Source organism: Schistocerca cancellata, unplaced genomic scaffold (genome assembly GCF_023864275.1).
Source record: "Schistocerca cancellata isolate TAMUIC-IGC-003103 unplaced genomic scaffold, iqSchCanc2.1 HiC_scaffold_1151, whole genome shotgun sequence".
Lineage (NCBI taxonomy): Eukaryota > Metazoa > Arthropoda > Insecta > Orthoptera > Acrididae > Schistocerca > Schistocerca cancellata.
In genome coordinates, this window is record NW_026047150.1 from 8,074,058 (window position 1) to 8,090,481 (window position 16,424).

The following is a 16,424-nucleotide window of genomic DNA, read 5'->3' on the forward strand; positions in this document are numbered from 1 at the left end:
CAGCAAAAGCAGCCAAAAATTGAGTTTTCAAAAACTAAAAATTTACTTGCTGTGCTCCTTACTTGTCGACTGCAACAACTTAGATTCTTAAATTACGTACAGGGTGGTGCACCCGCAAAGCTCATGACGCGACTTTAACTGCCAGAAGATAAATGTGAACGTTTCCTATAGAAATGCGTCCATTGTGACGTTTTGCAGTTACGTTATTTCAAAAACTATTGTATTAAACCTAAGATTTTCTGCGGTTTTTTCTACACATTACCACTTCTGGCTTTTTCTTGTGTAATGTGGCTGCCAGAGTTCGGTTCGTGCCAAATCTTAAGGTCCTAGGTCAACTACAAGGCAGCAAAAGCGGCCAAAAATTCAGTTTCCAAAAACTAAAACTTGACTTGCTGTGCTCCTTACTAGTCGACTGCAACAACTTAGATGCTTAATTTACGTACAGGGTGGTCCACCCGCAAGGCTCATCACGCGACTTTAACTGCCAGAAGATAAATGTAAACGTTTCTGATAGAAATACGTCCATTGTGACGATTTGCACTTACGTCATTTCGAAAACAAATGTATTAAACGTAAGATTTTCTGCGCTTTTCTCTACACATTACCACTTCTGGCTTTTTCTTGTGTAATGTGGCTGCCAGAGCTCGGATCGTGCCAAATCTTAAGGTCCTAGGTCAATTACAAGGCAGCAAATGCGGCCAAAAGTTGAGTTTTCATAAACTAAAACTTGACTTGCTGTGCTCCTTACTTGTCGACTGCAACAACTTAGATGCTTAAATTACGTACAGGGTGGTGCACCCGCAAGGCTCATCACGCGACTTTAACTGCCAGAAGATACATGTAAACGTTTCCGATAGAAATGCGTCCATTGTGACGATTTGCAGTTACGTCATTTCGAAAACAAACGTATTAAACGTAAGATTTTCTACGGGTTTTTAAACACATCACCACTTCTGGCTTTTTCTTGTGTAATGTGGCTGCTAGAGCTCGGTTCGTGCCAAATCTTAAGGTCCTAGGTCAACTACAAGGCAGCAAACGCGGCCAAAAATTGAGTTTTCAAAAACTAAAACTTGACTTGCTGTGCTCCTTACTTGTCGACTGCAACAACTTAGATGCTTAAATTACGTGCAGGGTGGTACACCCGCAAGGCTCATCACGCGACTTTAACTGCCAGAAGATAAATGTAAACGTTTCCGATAGAAAGGCGTCCATTGTGACGATTTGCAGTTGCGTTATTTCAAAAACTAATGTATTAAACCTAAGATTTTCTGCGGTTTTTTCTACACATTACCACTTCTGGCTTTTTCTGGTGTAATGTGGCTGCCAGAGCTCGGTTCGTGCCAAATCTTAATGTCATAGGTCAACTACAAGGCAGCAAAAGCGGCTAAAAATTGAGTTTTCAAAAACTAAAACATGACTTGCTGTGATCCATACTTGTCGACTGCAACAACTTAGATGCTTAAATTACGTATAGGGTGGTGCACCCGCGTGGCTCATCACGCGACTTTAACTGCCAGAAGATAATTGTAAACTTTTCCGATAGACATGCCACCATTGTGACGATTTGCAGTTACGTCACTTCGAAAACAAATGTATTAAACGTAAGATATTCTGCGGTTTTTTCTACACATTACCACTTCTGGCTTTTTCCTGTGTAATGTGGCTGCCAGAGCTCTTTTCGTGCCAAACCTTAGGGTCCTAGGTCAACTACAAGGCAGCAAAAGCGGCCAAAAATTGAGTTTTCAAAAACTAAAACTTGACTTGCTTTGCTCCTTACTTGTCGACTGCAACAACTTAGATGCTTAAATTACGTACAGGGTGGTGCACCCGCAAGGCTCACCATGCGACTTTAACTGCCAGAAGATAAATGTAAACGTTTCCGATAGAAATGCGTCCATTGTGACGATTTGCAGTTACGTCATTTCGAAAACAAACGTATTAAACGTAAGATTTTCTACGGGTTTTTAAACACATCACCACTTCTGGCTTATTCTTGTGTAATGTGGCTGCTAGAGCTCGGTTCGTGCCAAATCTTAAGGTCCTAGGTCAACTACAAGGCAGCAAACGCGGCCAAAAATTGAGTTTTCAAAAACTAAAACTTGACTTGCTGTGCTCCTTACTTGTCGACTGCAACAACTTAGATGCTTAAATTACGTGCAGGGTGGTACACCCGCAAGGCTCATCACGCGACTTTAACTGCCAGAAGATAAATGTAAACGTTTCCGATAGAAACGCGTCCATTGTGACGATTTGCAGTTACGTCATTTGGAAAACGAATGTATTGAACTTAAGATTTTATGCGGTTTTTTCTACACATTACCGCTTCTGGCTTTTTCTTGTGTAATGTGGCTGCCAGAGCTCGGTTCGTGCCAAATCTTAAGGTCCTAGGTCAACTACAAGGCAGCAAAAGCGGCCAAAAATTGAGTTTTCAAAAACTAAAACTTGACTTGCTGTGCTCCTTAATTGTCGACTGCAACAACTTAGATGCTTAAATTGCGTACAGGGTGGTGCACCCGCAAGGCTCATCACGCAACTTTAACTGCCAGAAGATAAATGTAAACGTTTCCGTTAGAAATGCGTCCATACTGACGATTTGCAGTTACGTCATTTCGAAAACAATCGCATTAAACGTAAGATTTTCTACGAGTTTTTCTACACATTACCACTTCTGGCTTTTTCTTGAGTAATGTGGCTGCCAGAGCTCGGTTCGTGCCAAATCTTAAGGTCCTAGGTCAACTACAAGGCAGCAAAAGCGGCAAAATTGAGTTTTCAAAAACTAAAATTTGACTTGCTGTACTCCTTACTTGTCGACTGCAACAACTTAGATTCTTAAATTACGTACAGGGTGGTGCACCCGCAAGGCTCATCACGCGACTTTAACTGCCAGAAGATAAATATAAACGTTTCCGATAGAAACGCGTCCATTGTGACGATTTGCAGTTACGTTATTTCAAATACTAATGTATTAAACCTAAGATTTTCTGCGTTTTTTTTACACATTACCACTTCTGGCTTATTCTTGTGTAATGTGGATGCCAGAGCTCGGTTCGTGCCAATCTTAAGGTGCTAGGTCAACTACAAGGCATCAAAAGCGGCCAAAAGTTGAGTTTTCAAAAACTAAAACTTGACTTGTTGTGCGCCTTACTTGTCGACTGTAACAACTTAGATGCTTAAATTACGTACAGGGTGGTGCACCCGCAAGGCTCATCACGCGGCTTTAACTGCCAGAAGATAAATGTAAACGTTTCCGATAGAAACGCGTCCATTGTGAAAAATTTTCAGTTACGTCATTTCGAAAACAAATGTATTAAACGTAAGATTTTCTGCGGTTTTTTCTACATATTACCACCTCTGGTTTATTCTTGTGTAATGTGGATGCCAGAGCTCCGTTCGTGCCAAATGTTAAGGTGTTAGGTCAACTACAAGGCAGCAAAAGCGGCCAAAAATTCAGTTTTCAAAAACTAAAACTTGACTTGCTGTGCTCCTTACTTGTCGACTGCAACAACTTGAATGCTTAAATTACGTACAGGGTGGTGCACTCGCAAGGCTCATCACGCGACTTTAACTGCCAGAAGATAAATGTAAACGTTTCCGATAGAAATGCGTCCATTGTGACGATTTTCAGTTACGTCATTTCGAAAACAAATGTATTAAACGTAAGATTTTCTGCGGTTTTTTCTACACATTACCACTTCTGGCTTTTTCTTGTGTAATGTGGCTGCCAGAGCTCGGACCGTGCCAAATCTTAAGGTCCTAGGTCAACTACAAGGCAGCAAAAGCGGCAAAATTGAGTTTTCAAAAACTAAAACTTGACTTGCTGTGCTCCTTACTTGTCGACTGCAACAACTTAGATGCTTAAATTACGTACAGGGTAGTGCACCCGCAAGGCCCATCACGCGACTTTAACTGCCAGAAGATAAATGGAAACGTTTCCGATAGAGATGCGTCCATTGTGACGATTTGCAGTTACGTCATTTCGAAAACAAATGTATTAAACGTCAGATTTTCTGCGGTTTTTTCTACACATTACCACTTCTGGCTTTTTCTTGTGTAATGCGGCTGCCAGAGCTCGGTTCGTGCCAAATCTTAAGGTCCTAGGTCAACTACAAGGCAGCAAAAGCGGCCAAAAGTTGAGTTTTCAAAAACTAAAACTTGACTTTCTGTGCTCCTTACTTGTCGACTGCAACAACTTAGATGCTTAAATTACGTACTGGGTGGTGCACCCGCAAGGCTCATCACGCGACTTTAACTGGCAGAAGATAAATGTAAACGTTTCCGATAGAAACGCGTCCATTGTGACGATTTGCAGTTACGTCATTTCGAAAACAACTGTATTAAACGTAAGATTTTCTGCGGTTTTTTCTACACATTACCACTTCTGGCTTATTCGTGTGTAATGTGGGTGCCAGAGCTCGGTTCGTGCCAAATCTTAAGGTCCTAGGTCAACTACAAGGCAGCAAAAGCGGCCAAAAATTGAGTTCTCAAAAACTAAAACTTGACTTGCTGTGCTCCTTACTTGTCGACTGCAACAACTTAGATGCTTAAATTACGTACAGGGTGGTGCACTCGCAAGGCTCATCACGCGACTTTAACTTCCAGAAGATAAATGTAAACGTTTCCGATAGAAATGCGTCCATTGTGACGATTTGCAGGTACGTCATTTCGAAAACAAATGTATTAAACGTAAGATTTTCTGCGGTTTTTTTCTACACATTACCACTTCTGGCATTTTCTTGTGTAATGTGGCTGCCAGAGCTCGGATCATACCAAATCTTAAGGTCCTAGGTCAACTACAAGGCAGCAAAAGCGGCCAAAAATTGAGTTTTCATAAACCAAAACTTGACTTGCATTGCTCCTTACTTGTCGACTGCAACAACTTAGATGCTTAAATTACGTACAGGGTGGTGCACCCGCAAGTCTCATCACGTGACTTTAACTGCCAGAAGATAAATGTAAACGTTTCCGATAGAAATGTAGTTACGTTATTTCAAAAACTAATGTATTAAACCTAAGATTTTCTGCGGTTTTTTTTACACATTACCACTTCCAGCTTTTTCTTGTGTAATGTGGCTGCCAGAGCTCGGTTAGTGCCAAATCTTAAGGTCCTAGGTCAACTACAAGGCAGCAAAAGCGGCCAAAAATTCAGTTTTCAAAAATTAAAACTTGACTTGCTCTGCTCTTTACTTGACGACTGCAACAACTTAGATGCTTAAATTACGTACAGGGTGGTGCACCCGAAAGGCTCATCACGCGACTTTAACTGCCAGAAAATAAATGTAAATCTTCCCGATAGAAATGCGTCCATTGTTACGATTTGCAGTTACGTCATTTCGAAAACAAATGTATTAAACGTAAGATTTTCTGCGGTTTTGTCTACACATTAACACATCTGGCTTTTTCTTGTGTAATGTGGCTGCCAGAGCTCGGATCGTGCCAAATCTTAAGGTCCTAGGTCAACTACAAGGCAGCAAAAGCGGCCAAAAATTGAGTTTTCATAAACTAAAACTTGACTTGCTGTGCTCCTTACTTGTCGACTGCAACAACTTAGATGCTTAAATTACGTACAGGGTGGTGCACCCGCAAGGCTCATCACGCGACTTTAACTGCCAGAAGATAAATGTAAACGTTTCCGATAGAAAGGCGTCCATTGTGACGATTTGCAGTTGCGTTATTTCAAAAACTAATGTATTAAACCTAAGATTTTCTGCGGTTTTTTCTACACATTACCACTTCTGGCTTTTTCTGGTGTAATGTGGCTGCCAGAGCTCGGTTCGTGCCAAATCTTAATGTCATAGGTCAACTACAAGGCAGCAAAAGCGGCTAAAAATTGAGTTTTCAAAAACTAAAACATGACTTGCTGTGATCCATACTTGTCGACTGCAACAACTTAGATGCTTAAATTACGTATAGGGTGGTGCACCCGCGTGGCTCATCACGCGACTTTAACTGCCAGAAGATAATTGTAAACTTTTCCGATAGACATGCGACCATTGTGACGATTTGCAGTTACGTCACTTCGAAAACAAATGTATTAAACGTAAGATATTCTGCGGTTTTTTCTACACATTACCACTTCTGGCTTTTTCCTGTGTAATGTGGCTGCCAGAGCTCTTTTCGTGCCAAACCTTAGGGTCCTAGGTCAACTACAAGGCAGCAAAAGCGGCCAAAAATTGAGTTTTCAAAAACTAAAACTTGACTTGCTTTGCTCCTTACTTGTCGACTGCAACAACTTAGATGCTTAAATTACGTACAGGGTGGTGCACCCGCAAGGCTCACCATGCGACTTTAACTGCCAGAAGATAAATGTAAACGTTTCCGATAGAAATGCGACCATTGTTACGATTTGCAGTTACGTCATTTCGAAAACAAATGTATTAAACGTAAGATTTTCTGCGGTTTTTTCTACACATTACCACTTCTGGCTTTTTCTTGTGTAATGTGGCTGCCAGAGCTCGGTTCGTGCCAAATCTTAAGGTCCTAGGTCAACTACAAGGCAGCAAAAGCGGCCAAAATTTGAGTTTTCAAAAACTAATACTTGACTTGCTGTGCTCCTTACTTGTCGACTGCAACAACCTAGATGCTTAAATTACGTACTGGGTGGTGCACCCGCAAGGCTCATCACGCGACTTTAACTGCCAGAAGATAAATGTAAACGTTTCCGATAGAAACGCGTCCATTGTGACGATTTGCAGTTACGTCATTTCGAAAACAGGTGTATTAAACGTAAGATTTTCTGCGGTTTTTTCTACACATTACCACTTCTGGCTTTTTCTTGTGTAATGTGGTTGCCAGAGCTCGGTTCATGCCAAATCTTAAGGTCCTAGGTCAACTACAAGGCAGCAAAAGCGGCCAAAAATTGAGTTTTCATAAACTAAAACTTGACTTGCTGTGCTCCTTACTTGTCGACTGCAACAACTTAGATGCTTAAATTACGTACAGGGTGGTGCACCCGCAAGGCTCATCACGCGACTTTAACTGCCAGAAGATAAATGTAAACGTTTCCGATAGAAACGCGTCCATTGTGACTATTTGAAGTTACGTCATTTCGAAAACAAGTGTATTAAACGTAAGATTTTCTGCGGTTTTTTCTACACATTACCACTTCTGGCTTTTTCTTGTGTAATGTGGATGCCAGAGCTCGGTTCGTGCCAATTCTTAAGGTCCTAGGTCAACTACAAGGCAGCAAAAGCGGCCAAAAATTGAGTTTTCATAAACTAAAACTTGACTTGCTGTGCTCCTTACTTGTCGACTGCAACAACTTAGATGCTTAAATTACGTACAGGGTGGTGCACCCGCGAGGCTCATCACGCGACTTTAACTGCCAGAAGATAATTGTAAACTTTTCCGATAGCAATGCGACCATTGTGACGCTTTGCAGTTACGTCACTTCGAAAACCAATGTATTAAACGTAAGATATTCTGCGGTTTTTTCTACACATTACCACTTCTGGCTTTTTCTTGTGTAATGTGGCTGCCAGAGCTCGGTTCGTGCCAAACCTTAGGGTCCTAGGTCAACTACAAGGCAGCAAAAGCGGCCAAAAATTGAGTTTTCAAAAACTAAAACTTGACTTGCTATGCTCCTTACTTGTCGACTGCAACAACTTAGATGCTTAAATTACGTACAGGGTGGTGCACCCGCAAGGCTCATCATGCGACTTTAACTGCCAGAAGATAAATGTAAACGTTTCCGATAGAAATGCGACCTTTGTGACGATTTGCAGTTACGTCATTTCGAAAAAAAATGTATTAAACGTACGATTATCTGCGGTTTTTTCTACACATTACCACTTCTGGCTTTTTCTTGTGTAATGTGGATGCCAGAGCTCGGTTCGTGCCAATTCTTAAGGTCCTAGGTCAACTACAAGGCAGCAAAAGCAGCCAAAAATTGAGTTTTCAAAAACTAAAACTTGACTTGCTGTGCTCCTCACTTGTCGACTGCAACAACTTAGATGCTTAAATTACGTACAGGGTGGTGCACTCGCAAGGCTCATCACGCGACTTTAACTTCCAGAAGATAAATGTAAACGTTTCCGATAGAAATGCGTCCATTGTGACGATTTGCAGTTACGCCATTTCGAAAACAAATGTATTAAACGTAAGATTTTCTGCGGTTTTTTCTACACATTACCACTTCTGTCTTTTTCTTGTGTAATGTGGCTGCCAGAGCTCGGATCATACCAAATCTTAAGGTCCTAGGTCAACTACAAGGCAGCAAAAGCGGCCAAAAATTGAGTTTTCAAAAACTAAAACTTGACTTGCTGTGCTCCTTACTTGTCGACTGCAACAACTTAGATGCTTAAATTACGTACAGGGTGGTGCACTCACAAGGCTCATCACGCGACTTTAACTGCCAGAAGATAAATGTAAACGTTTCCGATAGAAATGCGTCCATTGTGACGATTTGCAGTTACGTCATTTCGAAAACAAACGTATTAAACGTAAGATTTTCTACGGGTTTTTAAACACATCACCACTTCTGGCTTATTCTTGTGTAATGTGGCTGCCAGAGCTCGGTTCGTGCCAAATCTTAAGGTCCTAGGTCAACTACAAGGCAGCAAAAGCGGCCAAAAATTGAGTTTTCAAAAACTAAAACTTGACTTGCTGTGCTTCTTACTTGTCGACTGCAACAACTTAGATGCTTAAATTACGTACAGGTTGGTGCACCCGCAAGTCTCATCACACGACTTTAACTGCCAGAAGATAAATGTAAATGTTTCTGATAGAGATGCGTCCATTGTGACGATTTGCAGTTACGTCATTTCGAAAACAAATGTATTAAACGTAAGATTTTCTGCGGTTTTCTCTACACATTACCACTTCTCGCTTTTTCTTGTGTAATGTGGCTGCCAGAGCTCGGTTCGTGCCAAATCTTAAGGTCCTAGGTCAACTACAAGGCAGCAAAAGCGGCCAAAAATTGAGTTTTCATAAACTAAAACTTGACTTGATGTGCTCCTTACTTGTCGACTGCAACAACTTAGATGCTTAAATTACGTACAGGGTGGTGCACACGCAAGGGCCATCACGCGACTTTAACTGCCAGAAGATAAATGTAAACGTTTCCGATAGAAATGCAGTTACGTTATTTCAAATACTAATGTATTAAACCTAAGATTTTCTGCGGTTTTTTTTACACATTACCACTTCTGGCTTTTTCTTGTGTAATGTGGCTGCCAGAGCTCGGTTCGTGCCGAATCTTAAGGTCCTAGGTCGACTACAAGGCAGCAAAAGCGGCCAAAAATTCAGTTTTCAAACACTAAAACTTGACTTGCTGTGCTCCTTACTTGTCGACTGCAACAACTTAGATGCTTAAATTACGTTCAGGGTGGTGCACCCGCAAGGCTCATCACGCGACTTTAACTGCCAGAAAATAAATGTAAACGTTCCCGATAGAAATGCGTCCATTGTGACGATTTGCAGTTACGTCATTTCGAAAACAAATGTATTAAACGTAAGATTTTCTGTGGTTTTTTCTTCACATTACCACTTCTGGCTTTTTCTTGTGTAATGTGGCTGCCAGAGCTCGGATCGTGCCAAATCTTAAGGTCCTAGGTCAAATACAAGGCAGCAAAAGCGGCCAAAAATCGAGTTTTCAAAAACTAAAACTTGACTTGCTGTGATAATTTCTTGTCGACTGCAACAACTTAGATGCTTAAATTACGTACAGGGTGGTGCACCCGCAAGGCTCATCACGCAACTGCCAGAAGACAAATGTAAACGTTTCCAATAGAAATGCGTCCATTGTGACGATTTGCAGTTACGTCATTTCGAAAACAATAATATTAAACGTAAGATTTTCTGCGGTTTTTTCTACACATTACCACTTCTGGCTTTTTCTTATGTAATGTGGCTGCCAGAGCGCGGTTCGTGCCAAATCTTAAGGTCCTAGGTCAACTACAAGGCAGCAAAAGCGGCCAAAAATTGAGTTTTCGAAAACTAAAGCTTGACTTGCTGTGCTCCTTACTTGTCTACTGCAACAACTTAGATGCTTAAATTACGTACAGGGTGGTGCACCCGCAAGGCACATCACGCGACTTTAACTGCCAGAAGATAAATGTAAACGTTTCCGAGAGAAATGCGTCCATTGTGACGATTTGCAATTACGTCATTTCAAAAACTAATGTATTAAACGTAAGATTTTCTGCGGTTTTTTCTATACATTACCACTTCTGGCATTTTCTTGTGTAATGTGGCTGCCAGAGCTTGGTTCGTGCCAAATCTTAAGGTCCTAGGTCAACTACAAAGCACCAAAAGCGGCCAAAAATTGAGTTTTCAAAAACTAAAACTTGACTTGCTGTGCTCCTTACTTGTCGACTGCAACAACTTAGATGCTTAAATTACGTACAGGGTGGTGCACCCGAATGGCTCATCACGCGACTTTAACTGCCAGAAGATAAATGTAAACGTTTCCGATAGAAACGCGTCCATTGTGACGATTTGCAGTCACGTCATTTCGAAAACAAATGTATTAAACGTAAGATTTTCTGCGGTTTTTTCTACACATTACCACTTCTGGCTTATTCTTGTGTTATGTGGATGCCAGACCTCGGTTCGTGCCAAATCTTAAGGTCCTAGGTCAACTACAAGGCAGCAAAAGCGGCCAAAAATTGAGTTTTCAAAAACTAAAACTTGACTTGCTGTGCTCCTTACTTGTCGACTGCAACAACTTAGATGCTTAAATTACGTACAGGGTGGTGCACTCGCAAGGCTCATCACGCGACTTTAACTGCCAGAAGATAAATGTAAACGTTTCCGATAGAAATACGTCCATTGTGACGATTTGCAGTTACGTCATTTCGAAAACAAATGTATTAAACGTAAGATTTTCTGCGGTTTTTTCTACACATTACCACTTCTGGCTTTTTCTTGTGTAATGTGGCTGCCAGAGCTCGGATCATACCAAATCTTAAGGTCCTAGGTCAACTACAAGGCAGCAAAAGCGGCCAAAAAATGAGTTTTCATAAACCAAAACTTGACTTGCTGTGCTCATTACTTGTCGACTGCAACAACGTAGATGCTTAAATTACGTACAGGGTGGTGCACCCGCAAGGCTCATCACGCGACTTTAACTGCCAGAAGATAAATGTAAACGTTTCCGATAGAAAGGCGTCCATTGTGACGATTTGCAGTTACGTTATTTCAAAAACTAATGTATTAAACCTAAGATTTTCTGCGGTTTTTTCTACACATTACCACTTCTGGCTTTTTCTTGTGTAATGTGGCTGCCAGAGCTCGGATCGTGCCAAATCTTAAGGTCCTAGGTCAACTACAAGGCAGCAAAAGCGGCCAAAAATTGAGTTTCCATAAACTAAAACTTGACTTGCTGTGCTCCTTACTTGTCGACTGCAACAACTTAGATGCTTAAATTACGTACAAAGGTGGTGCACCCGCAAGGCTCATGACGCGACTTTAACTGCCAGAAGATAAATGTGAACGTTTCCTATAGAAATGCGTCCATTGTGACGTTTTGCAGTTACGTTATTTCAAAAACTATTGTATTAAACCTAAGATTTTCTGCGGTTTTTTCTACACATTACCACTTCTGGCTTTTTCTTGTGTAATGTGGCTGCCAGAGTTCGGTTCGTGCCAAATCTTAAGGTCCTAGGTCAACTACAAGGCAGCAAAAGCGGCCAAAAATTGAGTTTTCAAAAACTAAAACTTGACTTGCTGTGCTCCTTACTTTTCGACTGCAACAACTTAGATGCTTAAATTACGTACAGGGTGGTGCACCCGCAAGGCTCATCACGCGACTTTAACTGCCAGAAGATAAATGTAAACGTTTCCGATAGAAATGCGTCCATTGTGACGATTTGCAGTTACGTCATTTCGAAAACAAATGTGTTAAACGTAAGATTTTCTGCGGTTTTTTCTACACATTACCACTTCTGGCTTTTTCTTGTGTAATGTGGCTGCCAGAGCTCGGTTCGTGCCAAATCTTAAGGTCCTAGGTCAACAACAAGGCAGCAAAAGCAGCCGAAAATTAAGTTTTCGAAAACTAAAACTTGACTTTCTGTGCTCCTTATTTTTCGACTGCAACAACTTAGATGCTTAAATTACGTACAGGGTGGTGCACCCGCAAGGCTCATCACGCGACTTTAACTGCCAGAAGATAAGTGTAAACGTTTCCGATAGAAATGCGTATATTGTGACGATTTGCAGTTACGTCATTTCGAAAACAAATGTATTAAACGTAAGATTTTCTGCGGTTTTTTCTACACATTACCACTTCTGGCTTATTCTTGTGTAATGTGGCTGCCAAAGTTTGGTTCCTGCCAAATCGTAAGGTCCTAGGTTAACTACAAGGCAGCAAAAGCGGCCAAAAATTGAGTTTTCAAAAACTAAAAATTTACTTGCTGTGCTCCTTACTTGTCGACTGCAACAACTTAGATTCTTAAATTACGTACAGGGTGGTGCACCCGCAAAGCTCATGACGCGACTTTAACTGCCAGAAGATAAATGTGAACGTTTCCTATAGAAATGCGTCCATTGTGACGTTTTGCAGTTACGTTATTTCAAAAACTATTGTATTAAACCTAAGATTTTCTGCGGTTTTTTCTACACATTACCACTTCTGGCTTTTTCTTGTGTAATGTGGCTGCCAGAGTTCGGTTCGTGCCAAATCTTAAGGTCCTAGGTCAACTACAAGGCAGCAAAAGCGGCCAAAAATTGAGTTTTCAAAAACTAAAACTTGACTTGCTGTGCTCCTTACTTGTCGACTGCAACAACTTAGATACTTAAATTACGTACAGGGTGGTGCACCCGCAAGGCCCATCACGCGACTTTAACTGCCAGAAGATAAATGTAAACGTTTCCGATAGAAATGCGTCCATTGTGACGATTTGCAGTTACGTCATTTCGAAAACATATGTGTTAAACGTAAGATTTTCTGCGGTTTTTTCTACACATTACCACTTCTGGCTTTTTCTTGTGTAATGTGGCTGCCAGAGCTCGGTTCGTGCCAAATCTTAAGGTCCTAGGTCAACTACAAGGCAGCAAAAGCGGCCAAAAGTTGAGTTTTCAAAAACTAAAACTTGACTTGCTGTGCTCCTTACTTGTCGACTGCAACAATTTAGATGCTTAAATTACGTACAGGGTGGTGCACCCGCAAGGCTCATCACGCGATTTTAACTGCCAGAAGATAAATGTAAACGTTTCCGATAGAAATGCGACCATTGTGACGATTTGCAGTTACGTCATTTCGAAATCAAATGTATTAAACGTAAGATTTTCTGCGGTTATTTCTACACATTACCACTTCTGGCTTTTGCTGGTGTAATGTGGCTGCCAGAGCTCGGTTCGTGCCAAATCTTAAGGTCCTAGGTCAACTACAAGGCAGCAAAAGCGGCCAAATGTTTAGTTTTCAAAAACTAAAACTTGACTTGCTGTGCTCCTTACTTGTCGACTGCAACAACTTAGATGCTTAAATTACGTACAGGGTGGTGCACCCGCAAGGCTAATCACGCGACTTTAACTACCAGAAGATAAATGTAAACGTTTCCGATAGAAATGCGACCATTGTGACGATTTGCAGTTACGTCATTTCGAAAACAAATGTATTAAACGTAAGATTATCTGCGGTTTTTTCTACACATTACCACTTCTGGCTTTTTCTTGTGTAATGTGGCTGCCAGAGCTCGGTTCGTGCCAAATCTTAAGGTCCTAGGTCAACAACAAGGCAGCAAAAGCGGCCAAAAGTTGAGTTTTCAAAAACTAAAACTTGACTTTCTGTGCTCCTTACTTGTCGACTGCAACAACTTAGATGCTTAAATAACGTACAGGGTGGTGCACCCGCAAGGCTCATCACGCGACTTTAACTGCCAGAACAAAAATGTAAACGTTTCCGATAGAAACGCGTCCATTGTGACGTTTTGCAGTTACGTCATTTCGAAAACAAATGTATTAAACGTAAGATTTTCTGCGGTTTTTTCTACACATTACCACTTCTGGCTTTTTCTTGTGTAATGTGTCTGCCAGTGCTCGGTTCGTGCCAAATCTTAAGGTCCTAGATCAACTACAAGGCAGCAAAAGCGGCAAAATTGAGTTTTCAAAAACTAAAACTTGACTTGTTGTGCTCCTTACTTGTCGACTGCAACAACTTAGATTCTTAAATTACGTACAGGGTGGTGCACCCGCAAGGCTCATCACGCGACTTTAATTGCCAGAAGATATATGTAAACGTTTCCGATAGAAATGCGACCATTGTGACGATTTGCAGTTAAGTCATTTCGAAAACATATGTATTAAACGTAAGATTTTCTGTGGTTTTTTCTACACATTACCACTTCTGGCTTTTTCGTGTGTAATGTGGCTGCCAGAGCTCGGTTCGTGCCAAATCTTAAGGTCCTAGCTCAAATACAAGGCAGCAAAAGCGGCCAAATGTTTAGTTTTCAAAAACTAAAACTTGACTTGCTGTGCTCCTTACTTGTCGACTGCAACAACTTAGATGCTTAAATTACGTACAGGGTGGTGCACCCGCGAGGCTCATCACGCGACTTTAACTACCAGAACATAAATGTAAACGTTTCCGATAGAAATGCGACCATTGTGACGATTTGCAGTTACGTCATTTCGAAAACATATGTGTTAAACGTAAGATTTTCTGCGGTTTTTTTACACATTACCACTTCTGGCTTTTTCTTGTGTAATGTGGCTGCCAGAGTTCGGTTCGTGCCAAATCTTAAGGTCCTAGGTCAACTACAAGGCAGCAAAAGCGGCCAAAAATTGAGTTTTCAAAAACTAAAACTTGACTTGCTGTGCTCCTTACTTGTCGACTGCAACAACTTAGATGCTTAAATTACGTACAGGGTGGTGCACCCGCAAGGCCCATCACGCGACTTTAACTGCCAGAAGATAAATGTAAACGTTTCCGATAGAAATGCGTCCATTGTGACGATTTGCAGTTACGTCATTTCGAAAACATATTTGTTAAACGTAAGATTTTCTGAGGTTTTTTCTACACATTACCACTTCTGGCTTTTTCTTGTGTAATGTGGCTGCCAGAGCTCGGTTCGTGCCAAATCTTAAGGTCCTAGGTCAACAACAAGGCAGCAAAAGCGGCCAAAAGTTGAGTTTTCAAAAACTAAAACTTGACTTTCTGTGCTCCTTACTTGTCGACTGCAACAACTTAGATGCTTAAATTACGTACAGGGTGGTGCACCCGCAAGGCTCATCACGCTACTTTAACTACCAGAAGATAAATGTAAACGTTTCCGATAGAAATGCGACCATTGTGACGATTTGCAGTTACGTCATTTCGAAAACAAATGTATTAACCGTAAGATTATCTGCGGTTTTTTCTACACATTACCACTTCTGGCTTTTTCTTGTGTAATGTGGCTGCCAGAGCTCGGTTCGTGCCAAATCTTAAGGTCCTAGGTCAACAACAAGGCAGCAAAAGCGGCCAAAAGTTGAGTTTTCAAAAACTAAAACTTGACTTTCTGTGCTCCTTACTTGTCGACTGCAACAACTTAGATGCTTAAATTACGTACAGGGTGGTGCACCCGCAAGGCTCATCACGCGACATTAACTGCCAGAACAAAAATGTAAACGTTTCCGATAGAAACGCGTCCATTGTGACGTTTTGCAGTTACGTCATTTCGAAAACAAATGTATTAAACGTAAGATTTTCTGCGGTTTTTTCTACACATTACCACTTCTGGCTTTTTCTTGTGTAATGTGTCTGCCAGAGCTCGGTTCGTGCCAAATCTTAAGGTCCTAGATCAACTACAAGGCAGCAAAAGCGGCAAAATTGAGTTTTCAAAAACTAAAACTTGACTTGTTGTGCTCCTTACTTGTCGACTGCAACAACTTAGATTCTTAAATTACGTACAGGGTGGTGCACCCGCAAGGCTCATCACGCGACTTTAACTGCCAGAAGATATATGTAAACGTTTCCGATAGAAATGCGACCATTGTGACGATTTGCAGTTAAGTCATTTCGAAAACAAATGTATTAAACGTAAGATTTTCTGTGGTTTTTTCTAGACATTACCACTTCTGGCTTTTTCGTGTGTAATGTGGCTGCCAGAGCTCGGTTCGTGCCAAATCTTAAGGTCCTAGCTCAACTACAAGGCAGCAAAAGCGGCCAAAAGTTGAGTTTTCAAAAACTAAAACTTGACTTGCTGTGCTCCTTACTTGTCGACTGCAACAACTTAGATACTTAAATTACGTACAGGGTGGTGCATCCGCGAGGCTCATTACGCGACTTTAACTACCAGAACATAAATGTAAACGTTTCCGATAGAAATGCGACCTTTGTGACGATTTGCAGTTACGTCATTTCGAAAACAAATGTAATAAACGTAAGATTTTCTGCGGTTTATTCTACACATTACCACTTCTGGCTTTTTCTTGTGTAATGTGGCTGCCAGAGCTCTGATCGTGCCAAATCTTAAGGTCCTAGGTCAACTACAAGGCAGCAAAAGCGG